The sequence below is a fragment of the Chrysemys picta genome, chromosome 1 (assembly GCF_011386835.1).
Source record: "Chrysemys picta bellii isolate R12L10 chromosome 1, ASM1138683v2, whole genome shotgun sequence".
NCBI classification, from domain to species: domain Eukaryota; kingdom Metazoa; phylum Chordata; order Testudines; family Emydidae; genus Chrysemys; species Chrysemys picta.
Window position 1 is genome coordinate 241,187,547 of NC_088791.1, and position 22,842 is coordinate 241,210,388.

The window sequence follows — 22,842 nt, forward strand, 5'->3', positions numbered from 1 at the left end:
TTTGAACATAGCTGCGTTTCATTACTTTTTTTTTAAATTGTTCCCTCTTGAAATGTGAAATACAGGTTATGTTTTCAGTCTGTCCCCTGTGCTGGACAAAACAGATGTGGATGTGATCCATGTAGGATGCAGATTGAAGCTTAGTTTACTGATAGCTGGCAGCCTGAAATATGTATTCTAATATAAATTGATGCAAGGAATGAAGCCCATAACAGTGCTGGAATTTAATAGTGGTGGATTTCTTAAAATATCCAACGTAATTCATTGCCAACCCCAAGCGTCCAAAAATCATGAGTCGGGACTCCAAAAATCATGATTTTAAAAAACATTGGGTTCTTTTTTATCTGCATGCTGATTTCTAAGCTATGATGGGTCAGGTTTTCAAACTTTTCTAAAAAATAATTGGTACTAGAAACATTTTTTTAAGAAAAATTGCATTTCTCATGTAATCACATGACTCCAGGAGCTGATGCTTTACAATACATACCAAATATCATGAGATTCGTGATAAAATTGTGAGTTGGCAATGCAGAACCTTACAGGAAATATAGGCAGAGGCCATTTCCATGATTAGTCATCATTTTTTGTATGGGAGTTGTAAAGGCTAATAAAGGAGTATATGATCCCCTCTAAATCTGTGTATTTCCCATTAATATTGACTAGAGTTACTCAGGCTGAAATCCACCCCAAATGCATAAAGTTGATTATTGGTGCTTTTTTAAAATATAGTTCATGCAAAACAGTTGGGGAGATGAAATCCAACCCAAGCTCATTGTGCAGGGCTGCTGTGTAGCCCTCTTGTCGCCACATCGAGCTGTTACGCAAACATATAGACTGGAATAGTGGTGCCTCTATGCCATTAGCATAGGATCCTGTGGCCACTGGATCCATATCAATGTGGATCTGTGGTTCCTCTCCAGCCCCACTCTCATTATGGCTTTCTACACCAACCTGTCACAGGCCAGAGCACAAATCCTTTCAGTGGCATGCAGGGGCTGGATAGGCACCCTTGTGTAGCTGCTCTGCCAGTAAATTCCCCATGAAGCCTGTATCATGGCTTAAGAAGTAATACAGCTTTATTCATGAGTGAAATGTAGCTGGCCCCTTATTTTCCTGAGCATATGTGATCTGTAACTCAGTTGAGGGCACTAACTCTATGTAGTCAAACAAAACGTTATTGACCTCTTTAAATTACTTTAAGAGACCTGTTGTATTCTGTTGTCATGGGTAAAGATCTCATATAACTGTTTTTCTACTAGTAGGGATGTTAGCTTGGAGTCCTGAGCAAATTCCTGATCTCAGAGGTACATCTTATCCACCAGGAAGTATCAATAACTTAAGATCTAAGAAATATTCATGTATAATCTCTTTGTGGCAAGGCCCATATATATGCTGTGTTCTGTGAGGAACCTAGAGATCAATAAAGAACAATCAGTAACATTACATATTCTGCCTACCTCCATTTCCTTCTGCAGTTTCAGTTGGATTCTATGTTCTTCGCTTCTTGTACTAAACTTTTGTGTAGTGTTGCTGTGTGCTAGACAATTATAGTGTTCCCTCTATGAGGTGGCCGTACTTCTGTGTTGGGAACTGTGATTCTTGAATCTTTATAGTTAACCCAGTAATACTCAGACTGAACCTCAAAAGCTGCAAGTGGCTTTTTAATGTGTCTCCTGTAGCTCATTGCAGCACATGACATTAAAACGGTGTCATTTAATTATTAACCAATTTAAGTTAATAACCAATCAGGAGGCTTTTACTATGTTCTTAACCAAATTGTAGTTGATAAAATAATAATACTTGGTCCGTCATTTTGCTGTGAGAATTATATATCAAAATAGTAAATGAAACAATGAATTCACACTACTGTGGCTCTTTTGGGTAATGTTGGTTGCTAATTTGGCTCCTGAACCACTGAGGTCTGAGTATCACTGAGTTAACCAGAAGGATCCTATTGTGCTTGGCAGAAAGATGCTATAAGTGTAAGATCATACTATATTATTATACCAATCTGAGTCATGTCATTGAGCAACAGTATCTTGAATTCCAAAACAATGGAAAAGATTAGTTATGAGCTTTGAACAAGGTTCAAAAGGCATACTTCGCGGGGCTGTCACCTTCAGATAAACGAATGAGTCAAGGGCCTTGACATTTCTAAAGCCCAAAAGACAAGGATGTTTTGCTTACAGAAACACATTGAATTTTAGCACCTGTCTGAAAAAGATAGTGATATAAATTATCATAATAAAATATCATCTGCTGATAGATTTAACTCACAGAATTATAGCATCGTTGGGTTGTTTGGTAAACTGAATATAAAAATTTGGAAATATTTCCAGCTCTATGGACACTCTCCTCCCCAGTGGTTTTTGTAAATGTCATTGAAGATACAACAGTCATGCAGCAAGTGAAAAAAGCAGCTCTGTTACTGTCAGGCTGAATTAGAATCATTGTACAAGTATACTTAAGTGACTCAGCAGTAACTAATTGATATGTTCTTCCCATGTAGTGCCCACTTAATTCCCTGTAGTGTTAGTGGGAGTTAAGCATATGTATTAAGCAGGAATTATGTACCATTGGAATTAATATTTGGTAACATATTTCATCTAAGGTCCAGATTTTTCTTTGGAGAAAAAAGAATAGGCTTTCAAAGTTTTAGTTCATTTCATTGACAATTATGATGTTTTCTGCAAATTAGTTTCTTTTTTAGATTAGGCGAATTAAAATTTTACTCCTCTAAAATTGGTTCAAAGTGTCTGGTGTTTCTTTTGTCCCTTCTCCGGTCAATGAAATTATACCGTAACAGTTTAAAGATAGATCAATGTATAACATTGGCTCGTATAAGGGGCAATTCTGAAGGACAGGAGTAGTGAATTGTTTAAGAGGTTGCCATTATTTGAAACCTATATGTGATTTTTTTGTGTGTGTGTCAGTGATGCCAATAGACTAAAACTCAGACAGAATGGAGACAGAATATTTTTGTTGTCCATATGTAAATTGGATCAGGATGCTTTTCAAAATTGAAAAGAAAGTTTGGAATCTGGTAAAATGACTTCTTCCTGAAGTCCATACCAAAACCTCCTATTGGCCTATGGGGAGCATGCACTAGGTCATTTTCCAGATGGAATGGTGTTAGTGACTCAACAAAGGTAAAACAGGCAATTAGTGGCAGAGCTTGGAAAAGATCCTGATCTCTGAGGTTGTAGCCATGTCTTATCCATTATCAAATATAAATAAATTAATATGTCTTAGATCTTAAATTAGAATCTCTATATGGCAGGGACCACATCTATGCTGTTTTCTGTGAAAAAACTAGCACAGAACAATAAAGAGCAATAAGTAACATTATCTATGAAATAAAAAACAGTTAAAAGAAAGAAACATCTATAAAGAAAGACAAGGAGGGAGAAAAAAGAAGTGAAAGGAAAAAAGAGAAAAATATGAAGACAATTAAAAATAACTGTACTATGCAACTCACAAATTTGAAAATGTGTTTACTGTTTTCATGTAGGCCAGGAAGTTGTGCAACCTCAGCCTGTTTGGAAGTAGCCATGTCCAGTAGTTCATTCTTTTTACAAAGTTGAAGATAGAGCTTTCTAATGCCTACTGGGTTTTCTCTTTGATTCTTACTGTACAGTTATAACCAGACGCTAAGGGTAATATTTATACTCTTTTCTCTTTTGTATATATTATTTCATAATGCTTGCACTATTCTTATATATGTGCAGAGATTTTTTTTTGCATTTTTCCCTTTTTTATACACAATAATGTGTGTTTACTATGGTGAGTATTCGTTTTCCACTTAAGCAGGGTTTCTCAAACTTTCTGAGCTGTTGATTGCCTTCTACACTAAATTCTAATTCTAACAGTGAGCAGGCAAAATTTTTAACAATAGCCATTTCAGAAATAACAGCTAATTATAATGTTTCAGAAAGTGAACTTCAATTTTCAAGAAGATGAAACATTTTAAATATAATTAAATATGGTGGTTTAGCCTGCCTTGCTAATGAAACATGGACCATTGAATTGGAGATATTTTCAGCAGACAGGCAATTGAAATACTTCATTGTTATCGCCCCCATCAGAAGAGAAACTTGATTTGTAGAGATATCAGGATGAAATGGGATGAGAACTTTCAAACTTCTGCAACTACAGCTGGCTACCTCTCCTTCAGAGGCAGCCAAAGAAAATAAGTTTACATTTATTGATTTTTTTTAAACTAAATTTACATTTTTACTTACCCCACACCCCTTCCACGACCCTTTTGTGGGTCATAATAACCCACAGTTTGGAAAACCTACTTTAAAGAATCATTTCTTAATAGAATTAAATATACCTTAATTTTGTCCTTTGCATTAAGACAATATATTCATTTCAATCCCTCCTTAAAACACTTTTCCTCCACAAATCATATGAATATTAATTCACCAAAACTAAATGTGCTTTTTAAAACTGTATTTTAAAATATCTATGATATCTATTTAAATATCTAAGATATCTATGCCACTTTTAACCATTATTTGGTGTACTGTATATCTGAGCTTTATAGTCTGTTTAATTTAGATTGTAAATTCCTTGGTGCAGGTATTATAGTCCTCTGTACAGCACCTAACACACTACAGCACTCAAAAATAATAATGTGAAGGATTGGGTGCGGTGGGAAGGGTCAAAATTGAGTTTATAATAGGCAGCTTAGGTTCAACCTTAACTACAGCAGAAATTATCCATCTCTCTGTAATTACACCTGCAGTACATTTTGTACTGATAAAACAAAAGCCCTTACACAACTGATTCCATTGAAATAGTAAGGGTGTGCAGGATCAGTCCCTAAGAAGGAATGCTGTCCCAGGTTATCGTTGGTCTAAAGGGTAACTACTCATTATTCTTTTCCATTTCCTGGAACCTTAAGCATTGTCTCAGGTGAGGGAGTTGCACACTGACTGATACTTAGAAGGCAGGCAGCTGGGCTAATCAAATTCCAATGTGAGGGTGGAGAATTCACTCAGGTAAGAAAAGGGTCTTTTTGCTGCTTCCTGGTTCGTGTAGACAGAGCCATAGTTGAAAGTAAGAAGGAGCCAGCTGACTTCTATGGAGTCACATCAGGGAGGAATTAGTATTCAGAAAGTTAATTAAAAGTAGAAATGAGTAGGATAAGGGAAGAAACTAACAGATGTAAAATGGAATTATCCACATATTTTAGGAATAATTATAAGACACCTAGTTTAAACAGGAAAAGGATTTAGATTCGTGAAGCAGAAAGATCCTAGGAAAAGTAATAATTTTGAAAAATTGGCCTGTTTCAGAAGCTGAAAGCCCCTATATGGTAGATAAGTACTAAGTTCCCTCTACTGTTTTTTCCTGATTAGGGAAGAATCCGTGGAGGTTTTTCATTATCCCATGAGTTTAGTTTGGAGCTGCCTGTGACAGGATTATGTATTATTGTCTCAAGAGCCAGGAAAAATGAACTGGTGAGAGAGAGAGACTCAGCTAGTATTGGTAAGTGCAAGCCCTCTTTCCTCATAGCAAAATGTAAATTTAGTTAAAATTGTGTAGTTATTAAGTTATTGTAGCATTCATAGGAGTACTACTGCATAGTTGCAAAATGACTTTTATTATAACTTGGTTTTTACTTGCTAAGCACCCAGTCCTGCAAATTACTCCACCAGGCCAGACCCTTCCACTGCAGAGAGCCCCCATGACTTACCAAACAGGCAGAAGGGGCTGCCCCCACAGAAACAGTTCCAAAATCAGGTCCCAAATCATACCTTTTCGAAACAAATCTTCTAGGGTGAAATTTTCCATGTTTTGCTTCTGCCCAAATATGGTGGGGTTTTTTTCCATTTTATTTTATTTTTAGTTTGTGGAAAATTCCTTTAGCAGTTTCTGAGTTATCAAAGCTTAACAAAAAATCTATCCTGATACATTTGTTTACAAAAATGTGCCACTGAATATGTATGCAACATACCCGCGTGCTACTTGTTATGAATGCATCCCTACCTTAATACAGGTTGTAATGCAGAAAATGACAGAACTTTTCTTTAAACTTCCAGCTTATGTGTAAGTAGTCATTACTGAGGAATGCAGGTTTTGCTAAGTTTACAAACTTTCATTTTAAAATTAATAGTAGCATCTATCACTTACATAGTTCTCTACTTCTTACTGCATAAATATTAACTAACTAATCACCACAGTCCCCTAATGAATAAGGCTGTATCATCACTATTTTTCAGATGAGAACACTGAGACACAAAAAGATTGTGACTTGCTCATAGCTAGGGCCCTACCAAATTCACAGTCCATTTTGGTTAATTTCATGGCCAGGGTTTCAAAATTAGTCAATTTCACATTTTCAGATGTTTTTATCTGTAATTTCACAGTGTTTTAACTGTGGGGAGTCCCAATCCAAAAGGCAGTCAGGGTGAGGGTGTGTGTCACAGGGTGGGAAGGTTGAGCCGTGCCCTCCCTGTGCCGGGGGGGCTAGCAACTGAAGCTGTCAGCTGGGGGGGGGGCGGGGAGGGGGGCTGACAGCTGGAGCCAGGGGAGATCCCGGATGTGGGTCTGACCCACCCTGGGAGTGGCCCCTGCAGGGGAAGAGGAAGTCTTTGTCCCTCCCCATCCTCGACTGGGACTAGCAGCAAGGTAGGAGCCCCCAACTGGGCACCAGATTTCATGAGGGGGATTAGATTTCATAGTCCATGATGTGTTTTTCAGGGCTATGAATTTGGTAGGACCCTACCCATAGCCCAGGAGTGATCAGTACCTAAGATTAGAACTAAGGGGTTCCCAGCTTCTAATCCTGTATGATCATTTTATATAGATGCAGTGTTGCCAACTCTTGTGATTTTGTCATGAGTCTCATGATAATTACTGTTTTTTTTAAAGCCCCAGCTCCTGGAGTCAAGTGGATATGTGATGAATTCAGCCTTCACTTTTCAAGAAAAAGTAAATTTTCTATCCCTCATGGCTGTGGATATAGCTTCAAAATGTGATCCCAGTGGACCCTAAAGGCTCAAAAAGCTGAAGGCAAATAAAAAGAACACCAATCTATTGTTTTTACATAATCTCATGATTTTAAAGCCAATCTCATTATTTTTGAACATTTGGGGTTGGCAATATTGTGAGTCCTGCCAACCCCTTGGGTACCACCACCAGGAAATGGTGCATACCTCACCAGATAAGGCCAAAACATTCTTGGGTACTAGGACTCAGGCATAGTTTGAGGAGGATAGAGAAAGGTGCAGTTCCTTTACTTTCCTCCCATTGCTTGCTGATCCACCTCTAAAACTAACACTGGAATTTTTCCGTCTCCCTCCCACCCCACAATGCACAGCTCTAAGGCAGAGAAAAGGAGCTGAATTAACAGTGTGCGCAGCCATAGCAGTGCTGCCCTGGAACCTGAGTGCTATTTAATGGGGAGAAGGCACATTTGTACCTTTCAACTTCCCAAGGTCCAAACACTGTGGGATTCCCTCCTTTAGTGTAAATAACCTTGCTATAACTTCAGTTTCAGAATTCTTTAATTTTTATTCAAATTTTTAGCAGTACAAGTGAGGGGACACCAAATTTGTGTGCAATGTAAATAACTTTGGGACAAAAATGAGTGATGTTCATTGAAAATGAGGGAATATGAGGAGAGAATGAGGGAAGAACACAACAGTACCAGTCCCTCTTACCTATTCCATAAGCCCCCTACCTAGCAGTATTAGCAGCCTCAACCCACAGTACCCAGGCATTATCAACCCCCACCCACCTTCCAGTAGAGCCAGCCTCCCCTACAAGACTCCAACCAGCAGCTCCTCCTACCCTGTTATCACTTACTCCCACAAAATAGCCCCTTGTTATTCCCGCATAGGGTGGGTCATTGATGATTTGCTGGTATTTTGAGAAGTACAGACCCCAAAAGGTTGAAGACCACTGTATTAGACCGTGCTGCCTCTCATATGTAACAATGAGTTCAGTTCTGACCCCTCTGGTGTTAGTAGTAAAACACCCATTGACTTCTATTGAAGGAGGATTCACCCATAGTTATTAACATTAAAAAATACTGAACTGAGTATGGGCAATAGACATTTTCATGATATGTTGCAGCACGCATTTAAGATTTGGCCTAAATTTTCAATTATTTTAAACATTTATAAAATATACGACCAACAGACATTTTTTCCATTTAAAAGTGTCTATAACATTGTTTGTTTAAAAACATTCTCCAAACAAACATATTTGAAACCCCAACATTGCTTTACTAAGAACATTAAAGTGAAAATGACTCTAAGGCAAAATGAAACTGATATGGTAGTGTTAATGATGTGGGCAAAGACATTTGTTTTATTACAATATATATAATTGTTAGTGTCAAACAATTAGGAGCTAAATCCTGCCAATGCCTCTACCTGGGTGGAGCCCCACTGACTTCAATGGGGCTGAGTGAGGGCATGTTACTGAACCTACAATCAGTGCATGCATTGAAAAGGGGTTGCTTGACTCATTTAATGTGTATCTGGCATGAGCATTTCTACCTGGCACACTTTACTCAGATAGAGATGCAGTCATAATAGGACGGGTGTGTTGCATACTTATGCAGTGGTATGTCTTTTGTGGAAAATGTCTCAGTGATTTCAGAAGTTTTCCTGTCTTGCACACAGTTTTTTGTTTTGGAGAGGGGAAGAGCAGAGGAGAACCTAGGAAAATTAAATACAAAAATCTGTTAAAAAATATAGAAGTTGAATGTTTACAATGGCAAAAAAGCCAGGAAATGCAAAATTTATGGTTCTCATGGGAAGCAGCAATGCTTATTTTCTCATACTACGCATGCTTTAAACGTTATTACTACTTTACTGTAGCATCCCAACATAATCCAAAATACTAGATGTGTAATATGGACACATTAAAGTGATGTGGATTTAATGTAGGCGTTTCCTATTTCTGTGCTCTTAAAGTCACAACTGTGCTATTGCAGTAACCAGATTTTACATTTAATTTCTTGCACAGAAGCAGTACTCCCATTACCTTTTAACTAAGGAGCTTCTGAGCTGGTGTATTCCCTCCGCTCCAGTCCTGCCTCCAGGAGGCAGAGCTTCTGCAAGTGATCTCACAGCCTTGGCCAATCCGCTCGATTAGACGCTGTGATGCTATTCCTGAAAGTTCCCTTCCCTAGGGTGGCACTTCGGGGAATAACATTGAATGCTTTCTATTTTTAGTGGGCAGGCCAAGCGCTTTGTCCCCAGCCCTGCCAGCTAACCCCAATTCAACTTGTCGGGAAGGAGAGGGAAACATTTGCAGGTCGGCAGGAGAAATGACTGAAATCCTCTCGAGTGAATCCCTGACAAAGGATGTGTTAGGCAGAGAGTCCCTTGCGAAGGACGCCTTAGGCACATATCACGCTGCAAACTCTGTAGCGCTGCTAGAGTCAAATGAGGGTGGGTGGGGGAACGGCTTTGTGCGGCTCCATCTTTTCTCTCTCACACCGTCTCTCTCAGTCGCTCCAGGTCAGTTTTGCTCAGTTTACAGTCAGAGCGACCTGCTTTGGCTCCCCTCAGCCCGGCACACGCAGCCTGGGCTCGGCGAGGCTTGGCCCACACGCCTGGGGCAGCACAGCCCTGGCGACCCAGCTCCTCCTGAGCCCTGGCCCGGCCCGGCTCACAGCGCTCAGGTGTGCCCAGCCGTGGGCCCGATCCCGGCCGTCCTGCAGCGTTAGCGGCTCCGCCCTTAGGAGCGGGCCCGGACCCCCCAAACTTTGCGGGTTGGGGGGCGGAGGAGGGAGGGAGCCGCCCCCAGCAGCTGCCCGGCCCCCGAGCAGCTCCCGGCTGGAGCGAGGGGGAGTCCAGGGGCCCGCCCCTCCCGGCCGATCCCGGCCGCGGCAGGCAGGAAGGGAAGGGAAGGAAGGGAAGGGGAGGGGTGTGTAGCTGGGGGAGGGGCTGTTGCTGCTGCTGCTGCCGCCGCCGCCGCCGGGCTGAGGAGAGGCAGGAGCGCCGGGGCCTTGGGCACGTCCGGCCGGCCCGGGGGAGGGGTGAGGAAGAGGAAGGGGGGGACTCGGCCCCTCACGAGGACGCATCCGCCGGGGAGGGGGCAGAGCGCGCGGGGGAGCCAACCGCCGCCGCCGAGACAAAGAGCGGAGCCCGCCTGGGAGACCCCCCCCCCCTCCGCCGCCGCCACTGGTGCCATTACTGCTCCGCTCCCGCCCCGCGGCCGGAGAGCGCCGGGCCCCCGCCCGCCACGAGCCAGCGCTGCCCGGCCCGAGGTGAGAGCCGGGCCAGCCGGGAGGGGACGGCACCCGCCGCAAACTTGTGGCGGCCGCTGCTGGGGAGTTGGGCGGCCCCGGGGGGCGCTGCCGGGCCTAGAGCCCCTTTCCCCCGTCGGTTACCGGGCCTGGAGCCCCGCGCTGGGGGGAGCCCCAGGGGGCGGGGTGGGTGGGACTCGGCTGGGCGGGGGCGGCGAGCCCGGGGCCGCAGGAAGCCGCGGGAAGGCGGCGGGGGGAGGGTGTTTCGCTGCCACGTTCCGTCGCTGTGACTGGGGGGAGGCCGGTCCGGGCGATGGAGCCGCACAAGCGCCTCGTCCGCGCGGAGTTGGTTTTTTTCTTTTTTTGCCTGACAGCTGCTGCTGCTGTTTTGTAGCAGGGTCCGTGCTGGGGAAGGGGCAGGGCAGAGCCGCGCGGCGGCTGCGTCTCTAGCCGGGGTCTGGGACTCCGCCGGGCTCGCCGCCTCACCCTGCTCTGCGGGCTGACACGGGAGGCGAGCTACTTCTAACATGGCTTAAATTAAGTGCAGCCCAGGTCTTGCTGTGTAGCTCAGAGCCCGACAAGCAAAGGGGCAAAAAACAGTGTTCAGCTAGGACTCAAATGATAACCCCGTCAATAAAATAACCAGTCTTAGTATGTCCAGTTCCTGATGTGATAATAAATCCCGAATAAAGATGGTGGGAGTATAATAAAAGCAAATTGGCAAAGGCAAAACTGATTATTTGCATTTCTGTTTTTAATAACTTCATCATCTGCAATTTACTAGGAATATTTACGTCAAGTAGCACCTAGTATTTATTTCATCTTAAATGTTAAAGTTTACTTTCTAATGGAAAGTTGGTATCGTATGAAGTTTTCAGAAGATTTTAATGTTGTATTTGAAACATTGACATGCATTAGTATTCAAAAATTAACAACTGTGATTTGTTTACTAGGGCATGGAACTCAGTTTTTATATGTGGTAATACATGTTTATAAAACATGTTTAGAGAATATTAGACCTTTTGTACCTATTTAATAAATCAAAGCCAGCACATGACACAATTAAAACAAAGGTTTCAGAGTAGCAGCCGTGTTAGTCTGTATCCGCAAAAAGAAGAACAGGAGTACTTGTGGCACCTTAGAGACTAACAAATTTATTAGAACATAAGCTTTCATGGACTACAGCCCACTTCTATATGCATCCGAAGAAGTGGGCTGTAGTCCACGAAAGCTTATGCTCTAATAAATTTGTTAGTCTCTAAGGTGCCACAAGTACTCCTGTTCTTCTTTTTAATTAAAACAAACAAACTAACAAAGCCAAAACAACCTTCAGATGCTTCAACATAGGAATATTCTGATATTTATATTTGGTGAGTTTTAACTTTGCATATATATCTAAAACTGTATTTCACTTTTGTAGAAACGGTGTTACATTTAATGCCATTTAAATCAGTACATTGTGGTAGGCTGATACTTCCCATTTATATTAGTGTTATGGTAGCCAGACTAATAATCCATAATATTGAGCAATCTACAGGGGCTGGGGATGGGGGATCAAAATAATACCTCAGTTATTTGATTTAGGTTAATAAAAAACAATCCAAAAACAAACCTACAGATAGCCTTCTGTGAGACTCTGTGTGGGCAGAATAGGTTAGTAATTCAGGTTAGAATTGCAACTTTGATTAATCTTCGTGTAATGTAGTTTGTATGGTATTTCATGTCTCCTGTTAGAGGACCATTGCACTGTAAATAGCTGTGTATATTGAAATGAAGTTGTGAACTAAATATTGAATTTAACTTAAAATTGTTCTTTTTTCCCTGTGTTGGTTTAAAAATTTGAGTGCCATATACACTTTTTATTTAATTTTGCCCTTTGTGTATCTGAATTCCATTTCTGTTTCCACTTTCTTGTTTGGGCTGGAGCGGTAGTTGTCTCTGAAGGCCATACTGTTGCTGTAGCAGCTTACTGAACAATAGGAAATCAGACTTCTTTTCAGTGATGGCACAGTAGTGTTGTCCTAATGCCATATATACAAGTTAGCTCTGCCAGTAGCTTCTGTTCTCCAGAACTTGGGCCAGTAGCTTAGAACGGAGGAGAAGTTTAGGTTTTTAAGTGCTTACCAGATGAGAGCTTCTTAGAAAAGGTCTCTTTTTAGCTTAACAGTATTTCCTCTGGGACATGTCATTACTCTGCTGTCTGCTGCAACTGCTCTTAAGCAATCTTAGCCTGTCATCACTGCTTAGGAACTATAATGCCAATACATCTTATATTTGGATTGTAGACATAACTGTAACTACAAAATAAGAAAATTTAGGTAGCTTAGTGATTTTAGTGCTTCTGAAAGATATTGTCTTTACAACTCTGAAAACTGAAATCTTCTGTCTGACCCAAGCAATCAGGTTTTTAAGTTTATATTTCAAGTTTTGCTATCCCACCAGCATGTCCCAATGGAGAGCGTTTCAGTCTTCATAACTATTCCTTGTTTTCTTTGCTGAGACTTCCAACAAGGAGGCCAGTTGTGCAGAAGATATTTGTGAGTAGGGGTGGAGATTGGAGGCACTCTTGCCTACTATCATCAAGACTAATATTTGCAAATAATTGTTTACAGGTCAGTGAACAGCCTTAAGATGGTAAACATTTTGACAGTGCCTGTGTTAGCTGTATTTGAATCGTTGCCCAAAGGTGAAAGGGATATTCCAGCTCCTTGAGCCATATAATAATCTTCCAAAACTTCTTCCCCTTGCTCTCCTGCAAAAGAAACACAAAGGTTGTAATTAGACATCTACCTTCTGCATGGTTCCTTATATTGACCTCTGGGTAGTAGGTGTCTGATAAATTTGAAACTCCAGCATCTCACTGGCTGCTGTAACAGAGGGAATTTACTATCTCTTCTTCTTTTTCCCCCTTCATTTCCCTTGAAAGCCTCCTGATAGCTCTGTGTAGTTGGGTGAGGAAAGGTCTGCACCAATCTACACCTCTCCCAGCATCTCCTGGCTGCTGCAAGGAGAGAGAGCAGGACAAAGGTCTGCTATTCTTTTCTTCCCTATAATTTATTCTTCTTGCGTTCTCTTCCACTGTTGATAACTGTTGTATATTCCTTTGCTGATATCCATAGCTTTCCTCAGCAGCAGCCTAAAATTTGAGATTCCAGCAGCTTCATTTTTGGCTTCTGTTCTGAACAGCAATAGTGAAACTGACTAGAGTTGTCTATTTTTTAACACTGCTGCTTCTTGGTGGAGTTACTCAGGGTGCTGCTGCTTGGCAAGTTATGAGCTGCAGCAGCATCAGAGCTGCCTAGAGACTCATGGAGACAATACTGTATTAGTGTATATTTGGCTCAGGGTTGAAAGGCTGTCTTTAGGCCCGCTTATCAGGGAAAACTTTCCACTTAACCTGATAAATGGATTTTTCAAGGCATGGCTGTAATCATTACTTTTTCTATGTTAGGAATTTTATTTGTGGAACTAGTCAAAAGATTTGAAGTAATTTCCCAGTGGTTTGCATAAATTTAGTTTCTCTAGTGTTTTTAGTTTGAGTTCAAAATGAAATTAGTAGTGGTGAAAAATCCTGGATAGGCCTCATTGGACACGGTGTTCCATCAAAATAGCTCAGCCCGGTTTTGGAGGGCTAGCCTCTGGGGATGGGCGAAGTAGCTGTGGAGGAGAGCTGCTTTTTCACTTTCCTTAAAGGAAAATACCTAAAGAGTGCATTTTCTTTTTATCATATTTAAGGTATGCATAAATACCACAATGCCTTCAGTTTCCATAGGGTGAGATGTTGTAAACACTCACAAGTTAAGTAGGGTGGTACCTCTATCAATATTTGGATGGAATATCTCCATGGAAAACTCAGCTGGTCTTGGTCATTTAGTAGGTAGCATTATTTCCTCTAAGTGCTCACCGACATGGCAAGTTGCTACATGGCAAGCCAGAGTGAGACTATAGCACACCAGCTTGCTGTTCAGTAATGTGTCCTGTGTGGACATTATTGCAGCACAGTGAAAGTCCTGGAGTTCAGCTTGGCTTGAAACTATAGTTTGCCAAGTCTCTCACTTCAGGATTTTTGCTTGGCTAACTATGCTTTCAGGCCAAGTTGCACTCCAGAACTTTCAGTGCACTGTAGCAGTGTCCTCACAGGATGTTACTGTGTGGGAAGTTGATGCGCTATTCACAACCTGGCTTGCTGTGCGGTAACTTGATGTATAGAAAAGCCAGTCAGCTAAACCAATTTCCCGTGCTGGTACGGCACTGTTATGAGATACCATCTTCTGGAAGAGATATTAAACAAGGTCCCAATGCCTTGTGATCATTAAACAACCCATAGCGCTTTTTGCAAGACTGAGTGTTGACCCAAGTGTTCCAAGCCAATTTCCATTTTCGATAATTCCATTTTATCTACGGAAATCTGCCTGCAGTTGCTATTAGATACATTAGCCAGTTTATCATAAATTATTCGGTAGTGGTGGTCTGTATAGGTAAACTGATGATATATTTCACTTTAATAGTGGGTGAAGCAATTCTTTATGGTGTTTAGTTTTTTTAAGTGATTTGAAATTTCTCATGGTGAAGGGGCTACATAAATGTATGATTTGTTATTTTTAATTAATACAAATGAAAAGAATTCATTTACAGTGCATGAAAACATGAAATGGAATAGAAAGTTGAATTATAAGAACAGATCTGTGTAAAGTATTCATCTTCCACATTGTGGATGAATTTGTTTCCATTGTTAACAAAAGAATGGATCCTAAATTTTGAACCCATGAGAAAAAACACTTCTTGTATAGCAAGTTGGTTCAACAGAGTGTATTTTTAAGATTTAGTAGGCTTTATTAAGTGTATAAGCTCAAGTGTGGATAAAAAAATCTTGATTTAAATTAATAATGTTGATAATTGCTGCTAAACTGTTCTAAATATGCATAGAAACAAGAAGAGTGCACTTTCAGTAAAGTGTTGAATTTGAAAAATACTGAATGTTATGAAAATTTTTTGGTTAGTTACCTAAGTATCCACTGTATTTGCTAGGCTGTAACAGAGTGTTTTGTGAATGTCAGAAATAAGCTTTATATGGCAATGTGATTTTCTTTCCTGCCTGATGGATGAGGTCAGCGTCAAAACTGACATAGGTTTCAATGTGGTGATATTCAACTTGTATGTATTTATACTGTGAAGTAGGTAAAACTCAAGATGACCATGCAATGGTCTAGGAAGGACAACTTTACATTCCTTAGAAGACTTTGAGATATAAATATACATTACATTAATGTAGTGTCTGAGTTGGAAAATTTAAATACATAGAAATCAGAAAAGTGGTTTCTTCAGCAGCTTTAACCTCAGCCAGGTTGCACCTGTTTTATTTTAGGTAATTGTTTATGTAGTGCAATGCAGATATTGAGGTATACAGTATGTCAAGTATGGTCAAGATCCATTGATATAGGAAACATAGTATAGGTCTGCTTTCAAATCGGGGAGGGCCCTTTGAAGTGAATGCTTTTATTTTTAAATAAATGTCTTTACTCCTGATTGAAAGGCAGGTTGGGAGCTAGGATATGGTCCATAATCTGTCAGAAGCACAGTTAGTCTCCTAGCTTGGATACTGTGGTGGGCAGCACACCTTCTCCTTTTTGCCACCTTGTCAAAGGATTCTACTTGGATTATTTTTTAAGTGCTCATAATGGGTTGGATGCTGTACAAGCATCCTATCCCAAATATTTTAGTTTGAACTGATCAACAATAAAAGAAAATGCACTGGCAGACCTAAAGGGATGTTTTGTTTTACAAATTTATTTTATTGGTTTTTTTTTAAGAAGGGGAGAGTGATAGCATTTTTCCTGATGCGGGTTAATATTTTGGGGATGATGAAAGGTCCAGATTATTTGTGGCTGTTTTTTATTTTAATAGAAAAAGGGATACAGGTGGATTTAGAAGCTTTTTTAAGGGACAGAGCTTGAGGACTGTGTTCAGTAAAGCAAGTGCACTCAATCCCATCCTTTGTTATAGTACGTGGGTAGGTGCTTCTCATTTTCTCAGCTGCTAACAGCTTCTGCTTTACGCAGGAGTTGTCTGCTTTCCTTAGTAATGGCAGCAGTCTTCTTACAGTAGCTGTGGGTCAGGCTGACACAAATATGGGTATTCAGTCCAACTTGGAGCCATCAATGGGAAGATGGATGGGAGGCGGGGGCTGGTAAAGGGAAGTGTACTGCTTCTTATGTTGCAGCAAGAAGCTAGATTCTACTAGCATTGGAGGTTGCTAGCTGCTTAGTGCTGAAAGTTACCAACACTGATCTCCATAGAAAAGGGCTGAGTTTGTTTTTTGGAATGATTGCATCTATCAGCTATAGTGTCTTTTATTTAATTTTAAAAGAGGTCATTAAATGTTGAAGAGCAGCTGGCTGTTCATAATTGGCTTAGATAATTTTGAGAAGAAAACATTTTTTTAAAAATTATATTAAATATATCAAATTAAATGCATTGTTATAAAGATCTGAACAGCAAAGAAATACCATGTTTTAAAGCCTTTCATTCCATATGATTTCCAAAGTACTTTAAAAACTATACAACAGTTACTTCAGTCATCACTGAAGTTTTAGCCATCTCTGTGGTAAAATATATCAGTTTAACAGCCCTCAGCTACACTACACTAGGAGTATAGGGCAGAAAACGAAGATCGCTAAATCTAGTTGACATTACAGGAGTAATTTAGGAAGGCAGAGTTTAACTTACCATTTTAATAATAATTTATTTTGAACTTCTATCTAAGACTATCAAAGTATCTTAGAGACATTAATGAATTAAGACTGCCACTTGCTGAATCATAGCATCACTTCTTAGAGGAGAACTGAGTACAGAACAGAATGTATCCTCCTTAGCTTTAGTTCTGATGAGATGACAACCCAATGTAGTATAGATGTAGGGTCTTTTCCTTCCTTTCTTCAAATTGCAGTGTGTTTTGATTTGGTGTTTTCTATTTCTCATCTTCATTATACATTTGGTTGGCATCCAGCGTCAACCTAAATGAATGATGTTCGAAAGAAATTCAGTGCTTAGTTGAAAAGCTGGTGCCATTTTGTATAGTGACCAGGGAAGGATTTTTCAACCTTTCAGTGCAAAAAGCAATGCACATATCTGTAGACAACATTTTGGGGCTGCACTTTGTTAATCTGTCATAATGACAAACCACATGTTCATTTTCCTGGACGTATGATGTACTTCCAAACATACTAAAAGGGTTATTAAATTTCACAACTATTGCATGATGAACTGGCAAGGATTCTGGATTCTATGGAGTGGAAATACAGACAGCTATAAGTTAATGTTGCCCCACAACTTAGCAAAATTTATTGTAGAATTCTTTCATCTCTTCAGTGGAGCAGAAATACAAGATCCCATTGTAATTTAAAGTTCGCATTTGTCCAACAACTAACGTATAAAATTGGATTGGCTGGAAAAAATGCTAAATTCAATAAAATTGGCATTGAACATTTACTCTTACCAATTAAAACCACATTTGTTTCATTTTAAGACTCCCTTTTAATCAGTTTATAAATTTATAAGCTATTGCAAATGTGTACAATATTTACTTAACTCCCCTTTAGAAAAAGTACCAAGCAGCAAAAATTTGAGCACATTGTGTTAGAAGAAAGCATTTATTTGCTTTATTTAAAAATTTTGAAGCGTTGGCAACTACTAGTCAATGTATCAACCCCACTCTTCAGTTTTGTAATTGAGGGAGGAGCAAGAAGCTGACACGTGGAGGTCATGGGAAGGAGAGGAGAAGAAACCCAGCAGTGATACAAAAGTTCCTATTTTTTGTTGTTTCGCTTTGACTAACAGTTATCAGTAAACTTGCAGTTGCAGTTGGGCATCTCTTTTGGCTTAAACTAAAACTCAGAAATTTTGTAAACCTAGAAAAGAATCTATACATAACGACAGTGTAACTTGAAGGCATAGTACTTCAGTATGTACTATTGCATGGCAACTCAGTTTAAATAAGATGAAACTGACAGTAGTAGACAGGTTTTATGGTACAGTTGTGTATTTTTTTATCAGTGAAAAATGTTGTCTATGCACCTTCTGTAGCATTAAAGAATTAGAAATTGGTGGCAGCTAGTTGTTGCAGTTACCCTCTTCCCATTTGTTCTGTTGTATGGTACCATATCCTTTGTTTAGTCAGCCTTACACAGATTCCCCCATAATCCTGTTTAAGACTTACTTTGTCAAATTTGTCAAATAAAATATATTATCAAAAATAAAATTTGTCAATGGTTATTTTTTCTTGTCTCTTTTCAACAGGCTTATGTTTTTTAATTAAAAATGACAAAATGGATACAATATTATGGCTACTAAAGGAAAACAGTGAGAATTTCAAGCATAAAGGTTGAATACAAAAATATTTAAGTAAGCACTTATTGTTAAATATTTTCTTTACAAAGAATGTGAATCATTAAGAATCTAATTTACCAAGTGCTCTGTTTTTTCCTGTTTTTAATTTTTTGATGACTTGTCACTGCTTAGCTCTGTCAGGTTTTGTAGTCACTTTGACTCTGTTAACAGTGCTGCGATTGTACAAAATATTTCTATTGTGGACTTACTTTTACATGAAATTTTGAATTCCATGTAACATCTGTAAAGAGGAAAGTTAACATTATCTCAAATAATAAACATTATAATAAGGGATCTGCCCTCCGCTTGACACTGAATGAGTAACATTTTCTTACATCAAAATACTTTGTTTTATAATATTAAGGATTCTGAATGACCTAATTTGAGAATATTAGGAGTTTAATCAGATATCTGTGTAAGGGTTATGTAATTTGTATTTGTTTTAAAATTGGGATGTAATCAAGCTTGTGTTTAGCACAAGTATCAGAAGATGACCCATCTGAATAAGCACTCAGGCTATTAAGGGATGCATGTGGAATCTTAATGATCTGAAATTATTTAGTCTTACTTTAAAAGAACACTAGCCTGTCCATTAAGCCGTGATGAGTAAAGTTGTTTGCATGGCCGGTGTGTATTTTTTACCTTTACTGTCGTGTAATATCATTGTTAATAGCCATTTTATAACCATTTACTCTTTTTCTGTTTTAAAGATGTGGATGTTCATTTTGCTAAATTTTTAAACTTTTTTCTTTCCCCTCGCAGAATTGGGGAACCAGAAAGATAGTCTTACTGTGTTTTTGACACTGCTTTTAAATCATTCTTAATTTTTCTTTATTATTTGCATCCTAACTAGCACATTGTGACACTGATCTGCGAAAACGTACTCACTTTATGCCGGGTGAGTAGTCCTATTGAAGTGAATGGGACTACTTATAGTGCAGGGGTCGGCAACGTTTGGCACGCGACTCACCAGGGTAAGCAACCTGGCGGGCCGGGCCAGTTTATTTACCTGCTGACGCGGCAGGTTCGGCCGATCGCGGCCCCCACTGGCTGCGGTTCGCCGTTCTGGGCCAATGGGGTCGGCGAGAAGCCGCGGCCAGCACATTGCTCGCCCGCACCGCTTCCCGCCGCCCCCATTGGCCCGGGACGACGAACCGTGGCCAGTGGGGGCCGCGATCGACTGAACCTGCTGTGTCAGCAGGTAAATAAACTGGCCCAGCCCGCCAGGGTGCTTACCCTGGCTAGCCGCGTGCCAAACGTTGTTGACCCCTGTTATAGTGTGTAAGGTTAAGAACATTTGAAAGTCTTTGCAGGATCAGGGCCTAAGTTGCATGGTAGATCAGATGTTCTCTAGTCATGCATTCTTTAACTTGTCAAAGTGCATATGCTAAATTGTATGATGAACTTTTGGTAGCCATGCAGTTTAAGTAGTCAACTTTTATTTACAGTCAGATTCTGTACCCCTGCATAGTACCTTGCGATTGATTTAATGGGACTGCTTGTGGAGTGAGAATACCCTTACTCATTAAGTACTTTCAGAATCCATTAAAGAACATGAATGGATCAAAGAGGGCTTAATCCAGTGCCTGCTGAAGTCAATAGAGAAAGAGAAGGATTGATAATTGGGGGAAAATAGGAAAAGCAACATACTTTCTGTACAATATGGATGATTTTTAAAAATAGGAAAACTAGGCAAGGGCAAAAAATAGGCAATAGATTAAAAAGCAGAAACATTAATTTGAAAATAGGTATTGGGTTTTAAAAATTGAAAAATAGAAATTAAAATAAAATAGAGCATGGGTTAGAACAAAATAAAAAACCATTTAAGTTGACCTTTCAGTGGTCCTCTTAAGTCAATGGGATTGTTCAGAATGTACAATATAAAGATATAAGTATGTAAATCTTAGTGGAATCAGGGCTGAAGAAGTTTTATGGTTTTGAACACTGACCTTCCAGAGGGTACCCAAATCTTTTTATTTTCTAAATGGGATATATTAAAAATCACAATAGATATTTTAAGTAGAGTACAAAGACTTCTTTCCAATCTCCAACAATTGTTAAATTCCTTTAATTTGCCTTTCAGAATAGGTCTGGTCATGATTTTTTTTTGTTCTTTGATTTCCTTTTTTTGACTACTGAAATAGGGGTTAGATCAGGGGTCGGCAACGTTGGCATGCGGCTCACCAGGGTAAGCACCCTGGCGGGCCTGGCCAGTTTTATTTACCTGCTGACGCGGCAGGTTCGGCCGTGGGGGCCGCGGTTCGCCGTCCCGGGCCAATGGGGGCAGCGAGAAGCCGCAGCCAGCACATCACTCGCCCGCGCCGCTTCTCGACACCCCCATTGGCCCGGGACGGCGAACCGCGGCCAGTGGGAGCCGCGATCGGCCGAACCTGCCGCGTCAGCAGGTAAATAAACTGGCCCGGCCCGCCAGGGTGCTTACCCTGGCGAGCTGCATGCCAACGTTGCCGACCCCTGGGTTAGTTACTTGGGAATTTGGATTCTCCTGAAATTTACTTTGGTTTAAGGAAAAAAACAAACAGGTCTGTTGTAGCACAATGTAACGCAGATGATGAAAAATGGTTGTAGCTTATAGTGTCATGGGTGGAAAGGATTAATTAAAATAGATATAGTTTAATTTTTTATATGTATTATATAATTTTACCTTTAATATAATAGAGACCACTTTTGCAGAATTGCATTCAATCATTAATATGCTTAATAGATAACATTAGAAGCAGCCTAGAATTCAATAGGCTATATTGTTGTTGCCAAGTAAGAATGAAAATCTGGTATACCTTCACTTGAAATTATCTGACTACAGCAGAGCCTCAGTTTAGCATAGTTTCCCACATGAGGAAGTAGCTTAATGAAAAACATTTAGGTATGGGGGTTCTTTTTCTTTGTTGCAGAATCATATTTTTGCAACTTAATACCTTTTATGCATTCTGTTTTATGCACATTCGATTTGGACGTGGGAGGAGTACATTATTTGGGCCAGTTTCCATTTATTCTATTATATGATCTGAACTGTTCCATTGGTCATAGGTAATGATTTTAAGTGTAAGGCACTCAGGGTTGTGTTACAATTGTTTGAATTATATTACAGAGAGGATCGCAAAAGTCTTAATGGCAGTGTTAGGCCAGTTTCCTAGACTCTGTTTTTTTTATTTTTACTTCCAGGTAAGATTGTTTTTCGGCCTGAAGGTTGCATAAAATCTAGGGGTATCACGACCACTTTCTCTTTCTTTATTACTAGATGGGAAAAGACTCTCAAAACTTTTTGGTTTTATAAAATGGGGTTAATAGTGTGGAAGAACCTGATAGCCACTGGGAAGAAAGATACTGTTTTATTCCTCCCTCTCCTCCCCAGGGACCATGCCCTGTTTTGCTTCTGAATCTTCAACCCCACGCCCCTGAACTGAAATTGAGCAATCATTGAATATACATACGTTTCAATACATTCATCATATGAACTAAAGGGACACTGACAACTATGCATTTTTTAAAAAAACTAATTAAAAAACCACTTTTTCTGATAGAGAACCTTTTTACAGAGTTTATCCTAAAATTAGTGCTTGCAACTTTTTTTTTTTTTTTTTAAAGAGGGTTTTTCTGCTTTCCTGATATTTACAAAGAGCCTTTGGTAAGCTTTAGATAATTAAGTTCAGACCTTCTCAGGTCCAGCTTTTCTCTTTGTGCATGCACCTGCCTGCTGCATTTGTAGTTTCATCAGTGCATTGTTCCTACTTAACACGTTATTGAAGGGCTTTGGTGGAGAGTATCCATATGAGCTGTTTCAGAGCAGTGCATGAGAGTGATAATGTCATTTTAGTGCATGACATGGGAAGTGTACGTGCCCATCAACAAAACAGTGAAACTGATTCTATAGAGTGCTATCAAATACCAAAGTAAACAAGCTGGAAGTTTTTTCTCCCTCCAATCTTTCAGTTTCAGCAGTGTTAAGTATTAATCTGCTATTGGTACAAAATTTTCAGGTTGCGGTATGATTTTTCAAACTGACAGTGTTTCTTGTAATGTGGATATGGCTGTGCCTTACAAATTGTTGTTTGAAGCTTATCTGGAGAAGATGAGGGAGCTCTCAATATGCTGTCACAGGAGGAGAGATTTAGTTTATAGACTTAATCGTAAGATCTGTCGCTCCCCTACATAACAGCATAAGTAAGACATTTTGGAGGGAGGAAAGTGCAGGTTTTCGTACCCATTTTCAAATGTGGCTTTTT

The 22,842-nt window shown here is 39.9% G+C and overlaps 1 protein-coding gene and 1 long non-coding RNA gene across 13 annotated transcripts in view; both read left to right on the top strand.

The window, feature by feature from the left end:
* The first annotated feature begins 4,844 nt into the window (after window positions 1-4,844).
* On the top strand, window positions 4,845-8,588 carry LOC122174095 (uncharacterized). Of its 3 annotated transcripts, none has more exons than XR_010597689.1 (3): window positions 4,845-5,006; window positions 5,367-5,496; window positions 6,883-8,588. It is a non-coding gene; the product is annotated as an uncharacterized LOC122174095 (long non-coding RNA). The 3 variants fall into 3 exon arrangements; XR_010597690.1 differs by lacking the exon at window positions 4,845-5,006 and adding an exon at window positions 5,017-5,272; XR_006175442.2 differs by lacking the exon at window positions 4,845-5,006 and having other exon boundaries at window positions 5,017-5,496.
* Window positions 8,589-9,378: 790 nt separating this feature from the next.
* The window catches only part of NCK2 (NCK adaptor protein 2), a 157,861-nt gene continuing 144,397 nt past the window's right edge, over window positions 9,379-22,842 (top strand). For 5 of the 10 annotated variants that reach the window (XM_042854434.2, XM_042854427.2, XM_008166861.4 and 2 more), the window contains exon 1: window positions 9,962-10,237. The gene's annotated coding sequence lies outside the window, so the exon portion shown is untranslated. Of the gene's footprint in view, window positions 9,486-9,961; window positions 10,238-13,142; window positions 13,244-22,842 lie in introns of those variants that run through there. The other 5 variants (XM_042854431.2, XM_042854425.2, XM_042854436.2 and 2 more) reach the window with 2 other exon arrangements.